A 6621-nucleotide genomic window follows, 5' to 3' on the forward strand; every position below is an offset into this window, starting at 1 on the left:
CCGCAAAATATGATCCTTATCTTGGAGGAGTTTTATGGTGTAGTCAGAGAGGCAGGATATGTCTTACCATAAAATTAAGAAGACAAAGAAATGTATTTTCACTACTAGATTATTTCCATCATAGGAAATTCAAAGGCATTTTCAGGCAGCAGCAAAACCTTCATAGACCTTAAAGGGTGGGAGACATTTAACAAATGTTCAATAATAATAAATAAGGAATCTGCCCAAGAAGGACTATTACTCACATTGACGTGCTCATCAAGATGTCAGGCTTGAGTTTGGATTAGATTCAGAACTGGAATCTTAGATTTTGGAGTTAGATAGACTTGGGTTTGAATACCAGCATTACCACTTATTACGTACATGACATGAAGTATTGATTTTCTTTTGACCCTAGTTTCCCTATCTGTAAATTGAGGAAAATGATAATGGTAACTACCTTACAGGTTGTTGTGAGGTTTTGATAAAGTAATCCATACAAATTGCAACAACAAAAAAATAGTTGCTAACATCCATTGAACATATGAGGCACTATTTATAAAACTTGATAAATGTTACATATTATTTTTATTATTATAATTTATTATTCACATGAAATAACTAAGATTGTCATTGTGTGTGATATCTTTGATAAGATTTGAAGCAAGAGATATAAATATCCAGGGAGATTGTAGAAATAAGAGGAGAATATGAAAAACAGGTCAGAGATTCAAGAAAAGCTGATGTTTTTGGTAACCTAAGGACTTACATAATACCCAAGAGAAAATAGGCGAAGTGGCTTTGGGTTCATGTGAAAACGGAAGTTGGAACTGAAAACTCTGCATGAAGTTGGAACTTTAAAATGGCTGTATTTTTAGAGAATCAGTGATTAGATGAAATCCAACAATCAGTTTATAAACACTCTGGCTTGTATATCTTTGACCACTAGATGGGAAAAAGCATCTCCCAAAAAGAAACATGTGGCCAGTTCACCCAGTATAATCTGGTTTTGTATTATTCTACTTGAATGTATCAGGAACCCCAAATCAAGAACTAAACAGAAAAGTTACTCTAGGCACTATGGTATCCCCTAGGGTTACTGATAAAAGCAAACATAAAACAATTCACAACCCAGATTATACAGGGTGGGGTGGGAAAAGACTCAAAAATAAGAATAGACCAAAAAAAGAATGCAAAATATTAAAAAGTTGCAAAGCACATAAGAAAGCAATCTATTACATGCAAGATCACAAATCTAACATTCAGAAGAATTAGAGTCTCAATTACATGAGAAAATAGTACACAAATGTGAGATAAAATGTAAAATAAGTATTTTTACAATGGATGAAGACATAAAATAATACCTTGAAGTAGTGATGAAGAAATTCACTATTTTAAAAAGCAGGCAGAAAAGGAAAATAATATAAAAAATCTAAAAGCAACAAGTATGAGCACTGATTTTTCTTTGTAGGTATACAGTAGGTGTACTAAACTGCTGAACAGTTGCAAGCAATGACAGAAATAGTGAACCGTCACAAAATTTGGAGAAAAGTACCCAAAATGCAGCACTGGAAGACTGAGATGAAAAATGCAAAAGAGACATTAAAAAACATGGGATATATTATGAACTCTAAGCTGTACTCTGGGGGACCCTCATTCTCAACTGTACAGATGCTTCAGCCAGCAGGCTTAAGCTCACTCCACACCTTCCTTCCAACAAGCACCCCTTTGTTATTCCTCGAGTATCAAGAGAACCGACACAGGCAAGAGTCATGTGCAAGTGCTGAAAGCAGGCTCAAGCTATTTAGTAGGGAATTATTGTGTCCTGTGGGCCTGGCATGTGGTTGGGAATAGGTACATTCCATTGATTCCTTGGACTCCTTGTCTCATGGTGAGTGACAAGGCCTGAGGAAGGGTCAAGTGAGGCCCTAGGAAGAATGAGTCCCAAGACTGGGACCTCATTTGTTCCTTTGATTGGTTCTAAGGAATCCCTTAGGTTGAGTGCCCCCAGAAGTAGACCCTGAGACTGAGCTTTGAGAATGAGCAGTTTATTTGAGAGGTGATCGCAAGAAGCATAGGTAGGAGAGAGGGAGACAGAAGAGAGGAAGCCCACACACAGGATGTGAACAAGCAGGTTGCCATTGTGAGCAGTGGGTGCTCAAACCCACTGGGGGCTTCCAGCAGATGAACATCTTAACCCACAAGTGGCATCTTGTTTATAATGTAAAATATTACCCCTACTTATGTTTCTTGCCTGAATCAATTAAATTATTTAGAATGTTTATGAAAAAGAAGCCAATTTGTTTTGTCAATATATCTTTAAAAAAACAAACAAACCATCTTTTCCATGAATTCCACTGTTGTGATGGATTTCTTTTTTGTTTTGTAAGGGAGAGATGCTGGCACGCCTAGTCCTTAGGGTCTTTGTTCATGAGCAGTTTGTGAGTTGAAAAATTGACACTTAATGTCCTTGGCTTTCCCTTTCAGACTCAGTAATCATTAGGAAATGAGTATTTTTAGGGAACAAGAAATGATGTATAACAAAAAGCTTTTGACAGAGGTTTTATACTTGCACTTGTGCATTTCAATTATCCTTTGCTATTGAATAGCTAGTGATTCTTTATCTTTGATAATAATTGCTGTTGAGTTGTTTAAATTTCCTATTCTAAACATTTCATTTTATTTAAATTTCCTATTCTAAAGGTTTTCATTTCAATCTGTTCATGAGGGAGAAAATGTGATTTTTTTTTTCTGGATTTCTGTTAATAAAGCAACGCATTTTGATCAAACAATTTTCTTTCCTGATTTGCTCTAACGAGGCTGCTACAGCCCAAATACCTCTCCCAGAATAAAAATAACCGATTAACAACAGATAATAAAATGTGCCTGGAGTTATTTTATTCCAAGAGAAAATTATATTGTAAAATTAGATTTATATTTGAGTAGGATAGAATAAAAATAACAAATTCTAACAGCCTTCAAGAGTAATTGTTTCCTCCATAGACCAACAGAGAATCTTGGGACTTTGCTTACAAACAATATAGATTTCCAATATGATCCATTGTCAGCGTATTTTAATACATAATATGTAATTATAATGTACATATGCATACAATACCATATCACATATATATGTTATATTATATAATTAATATGTAATAATATAATTAATTTATAACGTAAAATATAATTCATAACATATCACATAACACACACAACACACAAACCCTCACCTCATTTTAAAAAGGATATAAAGCAGTTAATATTCTTGCAGGAGTGACTGGTTTTCTTGACATACAGAATTCATTGATTTTAAAGAGGTTTGCCATCTTTAACATTTGAGGTTTTAAATGTTTCTCATAGTAGTGAATTAAAATTATAGCCAATTAATGTCATAATACTTGTCTTGTCTATTGTTTGATATGTCTGATTTGTTTTCTACATTTCCAGAGAATTTCCTCACAAGGAATTAGGCCTTCAGATACTTTTTGTTATGTCGTTCATTGATTACTTATATATATATATAGACAATAAATGGAAAGAAAATTTCAGCAGTGAAATTTTTTAATGTTTTTATACTGCTTCTTACCTTAGGGTTGAGGAGATTTTTGTAGCAATGCTCTGAGTTCATGGAGAGTTAGAAAACGGTGACCTTCAGAGAAAAAGTGGCTTGAAAAGAAAGGATCAGCACCGATAACCACACGAGCAGATAGCCATCCCTGCCAGCTCCAGGTCTTGAAGAAGTGACAAAAGTTTTCATGGATAATCAATACTGAATACATCTGCCCCCACAAGACTGCATTAAAGAACATGGTGTTCTGGGGGACATAATACATCCAAACCGGCACAAAGACTTGGACTTGCAAAGTACCACTGTTATTATTTTAGTTTGTCATCCCCGTGGCTGCGGGGAAAGCAGTTTAAGGCTCAGTTCTCCTTGTCATTGTTGCCCAGGGTGAGCTTGTCAAAAAGTTACTCTGCTATGCTGGCTTCTAGTGTCCCCAATCTTGCTACCCAGAATCAACATTAACATATGTATATGTAAATAAACTGAAAGTTTTCGGGTAACATTCAGACCCCCTTTAGTTTAATCTCTGCCTAATCCCATTCCCTTCACTTCTTCCCAGAGGTAACCACCACCACGAATTCCAGGTCATGCTTTTATCCTTTTACTGCACACATGCACAGACACCCAGGCCCCAGACCACCCACCCCACATACCCACATCATTACAAGGGAAAGATAATTGTGTGTGTTTCTGGGGTCCCCTGGGATACTTTTCCCTGTGTCCTTGAAGAAACCGAGTGGCATAAAGTTTTGGCCTATATGGGTGTAGAGACTCCAGTGTAAACCTGCAGATACCAGTTTTAAATCTTCATGAGGATTTGCCTGATTCTTAAAAGCTGAGCGTTTTGCACACATGAATCACATGGAGACCTTTATTTATTTTGGTACCAGATTATGTTTATTGAAAGAAATGGTACAATGGAAAGAAAAAAACTTAAGAGAAGGCTCTTTCAAGGAACTCTGCATGTGGGGCCCTGGTGACCACCGGGAATCGCCCCTGGCTGTGGGAAGCCGGCCTAAGGCTCAGTTCTCCTTGTCACTGTTGCCCAGGGTGAGCTTGTTGAAGAGGTGCTCTGCCATGTCGTCTTCCGGGGCCCCCAGCCTGCTCAAGTTGGTCACATAGTCGCCCAGCTCTTTCATGGACCTGACCTGCTCATGCAGGTAGTGAGTCTCCAGGAAGTCGCACAGGTGGGCGTCGTTCTTCTCGGTGGCCAGCTGGTGCAGCTCCAGGAGGGCCTGGTTCACGCTCTTCTCCGGGTGGAAGGCGCACTCCATGGCCTTCAGGCCGCTCTCCCAGTCGTTGTGCTCGGGGGCTTGCTGGTGTTGAGGAGCAGGATGCGGCCCCCGCGCTGGTTCTGCAGCTGCAGCAGCTTCTCGGCGTGCACCCTCTCCTCGTGGGACTGGCGCAGGAAGTACTGGGCGAAGTGGTGCAGGGCCACGTCACCGCAGTCGAAGTAGTGGGCCATGGAGAGGTAGATGTAGGAGGCGTGGAGCTCCATGTTGACCTGGCGGTTGATGGCGGCCTCGCAGTCGGGGTGGTAGTTCTGGCGCACCTGCGAAGGGACGGTCGTCATGGCTGGGGGCAGCAGGTCAGCAGCGGGGCCAGTGATGGCGCTGGGTCTGCAGTGGAGCGGGCAGCGGCAGCGGCGGTGGCGGGGGCCTCGGAGCACGCCCAGGGCTGCGTGCTGAGGGCTGCGGAAGGAAGAGGAAGTGGGAGTTCCTGGCCCGGGAGGAAGTGGAGGAGGGGGCTTCAGCCCGGCAGTTACCTGGAGGGTGGGCTCAGAATGGTGGGCGGGGGGCGCAAGCGCCGCATTCCGTCCCAGGCCGGTGAAGCTGGAGACTCCGCAGCTCTGCGCTGAGCATCTCAAAGGTTTTTTTTTTTTTTAAACAACAGCTCTATTGAGTTATAGTTCATACACTGTACAGTCCGCCCATTTAACATGTACCTTTCAGTAATTTATAGCATATTCAGGGAGTTGAATTTCTAACTTCAGTATGATTTTGTCATACCAAAAAGAAACCCTTATCCATTAGCCAGTCACTCCCACTTCCCACTCCTCCCCCGTCCTCCCCACAATTACCCTAACCGCTGACAACCACTAAATGTACTTTCTATTCCTATGTATTTTCCTACTCTGGACATTTCACATAAATGGAAGTATTCAATATGTAGCCTTTTGCCTTTTGTGTCTGGCTTCTTTCACCAAGCATAGTGTTTTTGAGGTTCATCCTTTTTATTGCTGAATAATATTCCATTGCATGGTATACCACATTTTAGTTACCCATCATTTGTTGATGGACTTTTGGATTGTTTCCATTTTGTGGCTGTGATGAAAAATGCTGCTACAAACATTATTTATGTGTTTTTGTGTACAAATGTTTTCAGTTCTCATGTGTACAGACCTAGGAGTGGAATTGCTGGGTCATATGGTAACTGTGTGTTTAACTCTTTGATTAAATCCCATACTGTTTTCCAGAGTGGCTGCATCATTTTATATTGACACCAAGAATATTTGAGGGTTCCAACATTTATTACTGTCTGTCTTTTTCATTTTAGCCATCCTAGTGGGAGTATAGTAGTAGTTCATGGTTTTGCTTTGCATTTTCCTGATGACTAGTGTTGTTGAGTATCTTTTCATGTACTGGTTGACCGTTTGTATAAATTTTTTGGATGAATGTTGTGCTGGTTTGTATATTTATGTACCCCAGAAAAAGCCATATTCTTTAATGCATTCTTGTGGGGGCAGAGGTATTAGTGCGGATTGGGTTGGAACTTACTGGTTCAGTGTGGATGTGACCCACCCAACTGTAGGTGATAACTCTGGATAATTTCCATGGAGGTGTGGCCATGCCCATTCGGCGTGGGCCTTGTTTAGTTTACTGGAGCACTATATAAGCTCAGACAGAAGGAGTTCATAGTGAGCTGGAGCTGAGACACACATTTTGAGGATGGCTGTCAGAAGGTGATGCAGACATTTTGGAGAACACCATTTTGAGATGCAACCTGGGAGCAAGCAAACACCAGCCACATGCCTTCCCAGCTAACAGAGGTTTTCTGGATGCCAGTGGCCTTTC

The 6621-nt window shown here is 40.6% G+C and overlaps 1 pseudogene; it reads right to left on the reverse strand.

Annotated features, from left to right (window-relative positions):
- Window positions 1-4569: 4569 nt before the first annotated feature.
- LOC119523069 lies at window positions 4570-5120 on the reverse strand (annotated as a pseudogene).
- Window positions 5121-6621: the final 1501 nt, after the last annotated feature.

The sequence above is a fragment of the Choloepus didactylus genome, chromosome X, assembly GCF_015220235.1.
Source record: "Choloepus didactylus isolate mChoDid1 chromosome X, mChoDid1.pri, whole genome shotgun sequence".
Taxonomy (NCBI): Eukaryota; Metazoa; Chordata; class Mammalia; order Pilosa; family Megalonychidae; genus Choloepus; species Choloepus didactylus.